The sequence below is a fragment of the Silurus aristotelis genome, assembly GCF_946808225.1.
Source record: "Silurus aristotelis genome assembly, chromosome: 1".
Lineage (NCBI taxonomy): Eukaryota > Metazoa > Chordata > Actinopteri > Siluriformes > Siluridae > Silurus > Silurus aristotelis.
This window is the reverse complement of record NC_139574.1, coordinates 28501835-28511834: the sequence shown is the minus strand read 5'-3', so window position 1 is coordinate 28511834 and position 10000 is coordinate 28501835. Positions and strand designations below refer to the sequence as shown.

At 43.0% G+C, this 10000-nt stretch overlaps 1 protein-coding gene across 4 annotated transcripts in view; it reads left to right on the top strand.

The window, feature by feature from the left end:
• Positions 1 to 10000, top strand: part of clk2b (CDC-like kinase 2b) — a 16971-nt gene that overhangs the window by 2672 nt on the left and 4299 nt on the right. The window lies entirely within an intron of this gene.

Sequence of the window (10000 nt, the reverse complement as noted above, 5' to 3'; positions counted from 1 at the left end):
AGATGAATAACATTTTTATTCTATAATCTGGATTGCCAAGTTCTGTGCATAATGTCGATTGATTGCAGATATACTGTATGCTGTACATCACAAATACATAGCACTGTTAATTTGTTTCCCAAGAAAAGCTCTAAAAACAATAATGTTTTCCCAAACATTGGCTCATCTTATATAGTTTTTTATCTGTAGTTGTTTTGATAATCAACCTGAGGCAGTAGTTCCGAGTTATACATACTATATGGAAAACAATTTTTGAACACCTGGACATAAAATTTGTATGTGCTTTTTGAACATCCCATTCCACATTTAGCTCCAATTTACTGTTATAATAACCTCCAATCTTCTGGGAAGATGTTCCAATAGATTTTGGAGTGTGCTTGTGGAGATTTGTTCTCATTCATTCACCAGGGCATTAGTAAAATCAGGTACTAATGTAGGGTGAGGTGGCCTGGGGTGCATTCAGCTTTGTTATTCATTCCAAAGGTTTTCACAAAAGTTCAATAGGGTCAAAGCTCTATAGCAGGCCACTTAAGATCTTCCACTCCAAACATATAAAGCATATGTTCATGGAGCTGGCTTTGTGCACAGGGGCATTGTCATGCTGGAACAGGATTGGGCCACCTTTTGGTTGTAGCAGCTACTTTGTCGTTACCAAAAGCCGCCGAGACGCTAAAACGGAATCGATGCATTTGCGACCAACAATAAAATATTGGTGAGGCAAAACATGATCTTGATGATTCTTCTTTATTGCACAGACTAATAGTTCCAGATGTTATAAAGTTTTTGTGTGTTTGTGGTCAACAAAGAATACATCATCCCCGCTTACCTCCTCTCTGACACACTAAGTGCAGGTGACTAATATTTCAATTCCCACCGAATCCTGGAATTCCTTGCAAAACACATACATACGGCTTGCCATTGTAGCAGCAATGCGCTCCATACTAGGGATGGTAACAGACTTCAATGGAGCTTCTCTTGATTTTCCCATGATAAAAGCACAATGTACTTGAGAATGCATGTTGCATCACAGCAAGAATGTCACAGTTCTATAACTTACTCATGTCCAAAAAACTATGCAATTGTGCAGTAAGAATGTCACCAAAGTTTTGAAGGTTTTAAACGCCTTGCAAGCTCAAAACTTTCCGAAAGGTAAAGTTTTCGGAAAACCGATTCAGGCAAGATTTTCTTAGCAGACAATACCACAGGACTTACAATTCCCAGTGGGTCATAAACAGAACTAATCATGGATAGTATTCCTCTTCGTGTCAGAGCTTGAATTACAATCTTGAACTTGAATGCATCAAACTGAATGCACCCTTGCACACCCTGCACCCTTGCACACCTAACACTCTCAACTGATGGAGAATTCCAATCCATATTCAGATCTTCCACAGTCTTTACTTTTTGATCTTCAGGCATTGCAGCCAGCACTTGATGTCTGTTGCTTATCCATTTTGTGAGCCTAAATCCAGCTTTGGCACATATAGATACAAGTTCTTGGTACAATGTTGATGCTTGTTTAACAATAGCAACTAAAACATAAAAGAAATGTAGTATTTTATCCACTGTTTCCTCATTGCGCAGCTAGATGATGCTGCACCAAAGAGATGTGCTAACATCCTAAAGTCAGCTGAATCTTTGCTTAAGTCCCTATCAGGCCACCAAAGAAAGCTTAACAAATCAACATCATCAGCTGGTACTCTTACTTGATGGAACATTAATTCAATATCTGTCATAATCAGCACTGGTTCTTTTCTGAACCTCATCACCACTCCAATAAGTGAGCTGGTGAGGTCTGGTCCTTGCAAGAGTTGAGCATTAAGTGATGTTCCTTGAAAATTCACTCCACAATCAAACACCACACAGACACCATGATGTGGAATATACCAGATTTTTTCATCACTGCGTGTCAAATCTTTTGCCGATACTTGCTCTGCGTGACCTATGAAGACCACATCCTTCATAAAGGCTTCATTTTCAGCAAGAAAGGCAAAATCTTTTTGAAGTCTCCTCTTTAGATGTAGAGCATGTTGTTCCACAATTTTCTGTTTGCTTGGCATACAAGCTCTCTTCCTCAGAGGTATGCCAATCTCATAGTGACCATCACCAAGTTTAGCAGCGTTTATCACCATTTCCATAAATTTATGAACATCTTTTGAGTAGGTAGTTTGTTCATTTTGGCTGCTCTCTGGGAAGTCGATTTAAAACTGCTAGTGCAACATGTCTTCCACATTATTGACTGAAATTTTAGTAACTGTGACCTTTGGCTGAGCACAATCCCTCACATTGTCACTGTCTCCAAAGAGTGGTCCATTTACAGTCCATCCTAACATTGTCCTAAATGCGTAATTGCATTGTCCATCATTCACACTACGGATTACCTCCAATGGCTCCAGTGCTTTAGGAACATTTGTTCCAATCAGCAGTTCAATCCCCGCCTCAATCTAAGGTAAATGAACACTCTTCAAATAGGGCCATTTTCGTAAATCTCTCTCTCTAGGAATATTCCCTCTGTGAAAGTGTTTTCTTGGGTATAGACTTGATTAAATTTACAAAAATCATTACCATTAAAGCCTGCTACCTTCATTACAGGCAGAACCCAGCCATTAGGGGGGCACAAGCCAGTGTACTCTTAGTGCCGGTCCCAAGCCCGGGTAAATGGGGAGGGTTGCGTTAGGAAGGGCATCCAGCGTAAAACATGTGCCAAATCAAATATGCGGATCACAAATGAGAATTTCATACCGGATCGGTCGAGGCCCGGGTTAACAACGACCGCCACAGGTATCGTTAGCCGACAGGGTACCGGTGGAAATTGGGCTACTGTTGGCCGAAGGAGGAGAAGGAGAGGAGGAAGGCGTCTACAGAGACGGCAGGAAAAGGAGCAGTGTAGGAGAGTAGAGGTTCGGGTTGGTACTTTAAATGTTGGTACTATGACGGGTAAAGGGAGAGAGATAGCTGATATGATGGAGAGGAGAAAGGTAGATGTGTTGTGTGTTCAGGAGACCAAGTGGAAAGGGAGTAAGGCCAGGAACATTGGAGGTGGGTTTAAACTGTTTTATCATGGTGTGGATGGGAAGAGAAATGGTGTAGGGGTGATTCTGAAGGAAGCGTACAGTAAGAGTGTAGTGGAGGTGAAGAGAGTTTCTGATAGGGTGATGATCGTGAAGGTGGAAGTTGAAGGGATGATGATAAATGTCATCAGTGCCTATGCTCCACAAGTTGGCTGTGAGATGGAGGAGAAAGAAAGATTCTGGAGTGAATTAGATGAAGTGGTAGATGGTGTACCTAGGAAAGAACGATTGGTGATTGGGGCAGACTTTAATGGGCATGTAGGTGAAGGGAACAGAGGTGATGAGGAGGTGATGGGTAGGTATGGTTTTAAGGAGAGGAATGTGGAAGGGCAGATGGTGGTAGATTTTGCTAAAAGGATGGAAATGGCAGTGGTGAACACGTATTTTAAGAAGAAGGAGGATCATAGGGTGACGTATAAGAGTGGAGGAAGGTGCACACAGGTGGATTATCTTCTGTGTAGGAGATGCAACCTGAAGGAGATTGGAGACTGTAAGGTGTTGGCGGGGGACAGTGTAGCTAGACAGCATCGGATGGTGGTCTGTAGGATGGTTTTGGAGGCGAAGAAGAAGAGGAGGAAAGTAAGGTTTGAAAGAAGAATAAGATGGTGGAAACTGAAGGAGGAAGAGTGTAGTGTGAGGTTCAGGGAAGAGGTCAGACAGGGGCTCGGTGGTGGTGAAGAGGTGCCGGATGATTGGGCAACTACTGCAGGAGTGATGAGGGAGGCAGCTAGAAAAGTACTTGGTGTGACATCTGGAAATAGAAAGCAAGACAAGGAGACGTGGTGGTGGAATGAGGAAGTGCAGGAGAGCATTAGGGGGAAGAGGTTGGCAAAACAGAAGTGGGATCGACAGAGTGATGAGAAAAGTAGGCAGGAGTACAAGGAGATGCGGCAGCAGGTTAAAAGGGATGTGGCGAAAGCCAAGGAAAAGGCATATGAGGAACTGTATAAGAGGTTGGACACTAAGGAAGGAGAAAAGGATTTATACCGATTGGCCAAGCAGAGGGACCGAGCTGGGAAGGATGTACTGCAAGTTAGAGCAATAAAGGATGGAGAGGGAAATGTGTTGACTAGTGAGGAGAGTGTGTTGAGAAGATGGAGGGAGTATTTTGAGCAGCTGATGAATGAGGAAAATCAGAGAGAGAGAAGGTTGGAGGATGTGGAGTTAGTGAAGCAGGATGTAGATAGGATTAGTAAGGAGGAAGTGAGAGCAGCGATTAAGAGGATGAAGAATGGAAAGTCGGTTGGACCAGATGACATACCGGTAGAAGCGTGGAGATGTTTAGGAGAGATGGCAGTGGAGTTTTTAACCAGATTGTTTAACAGGATTCTGGAAGGGGAGAGGATGCCTGAGGAATGGAGAAGGAGTGTGCTGGTACCGATCTTTAAGCATAAGGGAGATGTGCAGACCTGCAGTAACTACAGGGGAATTAAGTTGATCAGTCACACCATGAAGTTATGGGAAAGAGTAGTGGAAGCCAGGTTGAGAGAAGAGGTGACCATCTGTGAGCAACAGTATGGTTTCATGCCGAGGAAGAGCACCACAGATGCCTTATTTGCTTTAAGGATGTTGATGGAGAAGTATAGAGAAGGACAGAAGGAGCTGCATTGTGTATTTGTGGATTTAGAGAAAGCGTACGACAGGGTGCCGAGAGAGGAGTTGTGGTATTGTATGAGGAAGTCAGGTGTGTCAGAGAAGTATGTGAGGGTGGTGCAGGACATGTATGAGGACAGTGTGACGGCAGTAAAGTGTGCAGTAGGTACGACAGACTGGTTCAGGGTGAAGGTTGGACTGCATCAAGGATCGGCCCTGAGCCCTTTCCTGTTTGCAGTGGTGATGGACAGGTTGACGGACGAGGTCAGACAGGAGTCTCCCTGGACTATGATGTTTGCAGATGATATTGTGATTTGTGGTGAGAGTAGAGAGCAGGTTGAGAAGAGCCTGGAGAGGTGGAGATATGCGCTGGAGAGAAGGGGAATGAAAGTCAGTAGGAGTAAGACAGAGTACATGTGTGTGAATGAGAGGGAGGGCAGTGGAGTGATGCGGTTGCAGGGAGAAGAGGTGGAGAAGGTGGAGGAGTTCAGGTACCTGGGGTCAACAGTGCAAAGTAATGGAGAGTGTGTTAGGGAAGTAAAGAAAAGAGTGCAGGCAGGGTGGAGTGGGTGGAGAAGAGTGACAGGAGTGATTTGTGATAGAAGAGTATCTGCAAGAATGAAAGGGAAAGTTTATAGGACTGTGGTGAGACCTGCGATGTTGTATGGATTAGAGACAGTGGCATTGAGTAAAAGACAGGAGGTGGAGCTGGAGGTAGCAGAGCTGAAGATGTTGAGGTTTTCGTTGGGAGTGACGAGGATGGACAAGATTAGAAATGAGTTTATTAGAGGGACAGCACATGTAGGATGTTTTGGTGACAAGGTGAGGGAGGCGAGATTGAGATGGTTTGGACATGTGCAGAGAAGGGACATGAATTATATTGGTAGAAAAATGCTGAAGATGGAGCCACCAGGTAGGAGGAAAAGAGGAAGGCCAAGGAGGAGGTTCATGGATGTGGTGAGGGAAGACATGCAGGTAGTTGGTGTAAAAGAGGCAGATATAGAGGACAGGGGGGGATGGAGACGGATGATCCGCTGTGGCGACCCCTAATGGGAGCAGCCGAAAGAAGAAGAAGAAGAAGAAGAAGACCTTCATTACAGGCAGAACGTGACTACTTATGACCTTTTCTTGTCCCCTAGTTCTTAACATTATCCTCACTTTGGTTCCTGTGAGGTTCAATCTTCTCATTAGATTCTCAGTACAAAACACAGTTGTGCTTCTTTGATCTAAAAAGGCATAAGTAGTGACAATTTTGTTGCCTTTCTTGGCCTTGATCTGTACAGGCACAATCGGGAGTTTACAATCATAGTTGGACCACTTGAAACCAAAACATAATACACAGACATCTTTGGTTTCTTCTCAGAAACCAAATCTATGCACTTTTCTTTGGGAAAAATATGCAGCAAAGTGGGATGTTTAAGACCACAAATATCACAACAAAGACATTTTCTGCATTGTTTGCTGATGTGCCCAATACACAAACAGCTCAAACACACCCAATTTTCTTTCAAGAAACCAATATTTTGCTTGTGGGATTGTTTTTCCAAATGAGTTCACATGCCTAATGTGTGTACACCTCTAAAGCCTCTTTCCTTTTCAGATTAACATTCTTTACTTTCAACAACCACAGTGGGAGCAAAGCTAATTGTCAAAATGTTCCTGCAACAAAGTTTTTGCTCTCGTATATCCCTTGGAGAACCATCAGTATAATGTTCAAGGTAGTACAGGCAATCACTGTATCAGTCTTACTTTTAACACTATTTATTATTGTTTTCTCATTATACCCAAAATATTGCCCTGTGCTTCATAGCTGAATTCAACATGTGGACCAATGCTTTTCCTTGGGTACTCCGCTCCATTGCTTGATTCCCAGAAGAATGCCACTCCATTTTATGAGGCTGTGAGAGTACCCTCTGTTGAATAACTCTCTCTTTAGGCCTCCCAATACCATAGAGGTATACATTAATCCTTTCTCTTTTGCAGACATTTAAGTAACAAATGATTTAGCATTAATATTCAGACATTGTGTTATCCTGTAATCTGGCTCTAAATTGGAATGTTTTCCACCTGAGCGGCCAGATTTACTGCTCTATATACTCTGTGATTTTAACACATTTAATTTGGTTATTTGAACTTAAATTTTTCCCTGCAGATTAAGTTCTTCTTTTCTTTTTTGTAACTGTTCCTCTTGATGCTCCAGATCATGTTTATCCTTCAACACTTTTTGTTGTGCGTTTAATGCAACTAACTCGACCTCTGCTTTAAAACGTACAGAAAAAGCAAAAGACACCCCAGATCTTCGTTCTGAAATTTCATTTTTGGATGATCTGCTCCCCACATTTGACACAATACCGTTAGGTTTAATGTCATCTTGTTAATTATCTGACATAACAATGGATGAAGCTTGGACTGTCACTTGAGGAATGGTAGACACTTCCTGTGTTGTAACAGCATCAGACTGAACAGGAATAACCTCTTTCAACGATCCTTCTGGTCCACTCAACCAATGTTGAACTGTCTTTAAATGTATTGTTGTATTTCATGATACTCAAAAAAACATTTATTTCATTTTTCCTGCTTATCCTGAGGAAGTAAAGGAATCACCCATATCATGCAAATTGCTGCCATTTTCACAAAGCTGAACAAGAGTTTGAAATAGCATTTGCACCTAAGTGGCATTTTCTTTTCTTGTCATCAGACTTTTAATCTCTGGAATCAGCCCTTTGATTTTACTCACATTTGTTTTTCGTTCCTTTTGGAAACTTTCCATTTGGTTCGCCAACTCCTTTGCATTGAGCTAAATCTCTCTTTTTCCATATTCCATTTCAAGGGCAGTGACACCACCATCACTTACTTCACTCATGTTTGTGTGCTCACGATTGAGTCAATAACAGCAACACAACGAAAGATAAAACACCATCAACTACACAAACACAAAACGGATAGCCGAACAACAAACTTTGTACACCAGAACTCTGGACAAAACCAACTGAAGCCAAACAACAAACAATAACACAACCGCGCAGTTATCCCCAATGGATAAACAGTGTACCTGATTCAAACAGCTATTTAACAAGAGGCTTACCTATGCCGTGATTGTTTGCTTCTCTTCCGAGTTTTACTGATCAATTACTGATGTACACTTAATCCTTTTGATGCATCCACTGAGAAGTAAATTCTTTGTTAACTTAATGTAGCGGCTCCTTTGTAGTTACCCAAAACCAAAAGTTAAAACAGGGAATCGATACATTTGCAACGCAGCAGTCTAAGCAGAGATGCCCAGACTTCCCTCTCCCTAGACACATCTTCCAGCTCTTCCGGGGGGACACCGAGGCGTTTCCAGGCCAGCCGGGAGACATAGTCTCTCCAGCGTGTCCTAGGTCTTCCCCGGGGTCTCCTCCCAGTGGGACTCGCCCGGAACACCTTCCCAGGAAGGCGTCCAGGAGGCATCCGGAACAGATGCCCGAGCCACCTCAGCTGACCCCTCTCGATGTGGAGGAGCAGCGGCTCTACTCTGAGCTCCTCCCGAGTGTCCGAGCTTCTCACCCTATCTCTAAGGGATCGCCCAGCCACCCTGCGGAGAAAGCACATTTCGGCCGCCTGTATCCGGGATCTTGTCGTTTCAGTCATGACCCAGATCTCATGACCATAGGTGAGAGTAGGAACGTAGATTGACCGGTAAATCGAGAGTTTCGCCTTGCGGCTCAGCTCTTTCTTCACTACGACAGACCGGTACATCGACCGCATTACTGCAGAAGCTGCACCGATCCGTCTGTCAATCTCCCGTTCCACCCTTCCCTCACTCGTGAACAAAACCCCAAGATACTTAAACTCCTCCACTTGCGGCAGGAACTCTCCACTAACCTGAAGTGGGCAAGCCACCCTTTTCCGATTTAGGACCATGGCCTCGGATTTGGAGGTGCTGATTCTCATCCCAGCCGCTTCACACTCGGCTGCAAACCGTCCCAGTGCGTGCTGAAGGTCCTGGTCTGATGAAGCCAACATGACAACATCATCTGCAAAGAGCAGGGACGAAATCGTGTTGTCACCAAACCGGACACCCTCCGGCCCCTGGCTGCGCCTAGAAATTCTGTCCATAAAAATTATGAACAGAACAGGTGACAAAGGGCAGCCCTGCCGGAGTCCAACATGCACCGGGAACAAGTCTGACTTACTGCCGGCAATGCAAACCAAGCTCCTGCTTCGGTCGTACAGGGACCGGACAGCCCTTAGTAAGGGGCCCCGGACCCCATACTCCCGGAGCACCCTCCACAGGCCGCCGCGAGGGACACAGTCGAATGCCTTTTCCAAATCCACAAAACACATGTGGACTGGTTGGGCAAACTCCCATGAACCCTCCAGCACCCTGTAGAGGGTATAGAGCTGGTCCAGTATTCCACGGCCTGGACGAAAACCACACTGTTCCTCCTGAAACCTCGGATGATTTTGATCATTCTTTTTTATTGCACAGACTGATATTTCCCGATGTTAAAAAGTTTGTGTGTTTGTGGTCAACAAAGAATACAACATACCCCACTCACCCCCTCTCTAGCTCACTAAGTACACAGGTAACTAATATTCCCATTCCCACCGAATCCCTTGACCGACTAGCCTGATCACGTGACATTAGCAAATCTCTTTACTCTTTCATGTCTACTTCATTGGTGAAAAAATGTTTGTTACTGCATCCAAAGACATCCTATATAAATTTGTGGTAATAGTTTGGGGAAGGACCAGATATGGCTGAAAAAGCATGTCTCCCAAAAACTTTTGTCTTTTCAGTGTATGTTAAATATGAGTTTTGAGATATGAGTTTTCGGGACTAACACTCAACATTTATAAATGTTCACATGCTGAGAAAATTTTAAATTCAGTTTTATTGAATTTGTATAGCACATTTATTCGCACCTAAAAGATAAAAGTAAAAAAAACAGACACTGTTTCACTGCTGTGAATTGCTCAGAAGAAAAACATTAAACATTAAAACATTTCTATTCAAGAATGTGAGAGTAATTAATAACTATTTCTGAATTTGAAGATTAGAGACTATCTGTTTAAAAATGTAAGGTTTTTTCAGTGAAAGTCTTCTAATCCAGTCTTTCGAACATTAGAATGTGTACTACTACGAAAACATAGATATATAAAAATTTTTAAACGTTATTCAAATACAAAATAAATAAAAACATTTCTTTACATCGCCTTTTTAAGTTTTATTTTATTGATCACATTTTGAATAAAATAGATTTTGGAATAGCAATATGTTATGCATCTGAAATAACAATATCTCTATGTGTACACACACACACACACACACACAAGATAATTGCGGTAAACCT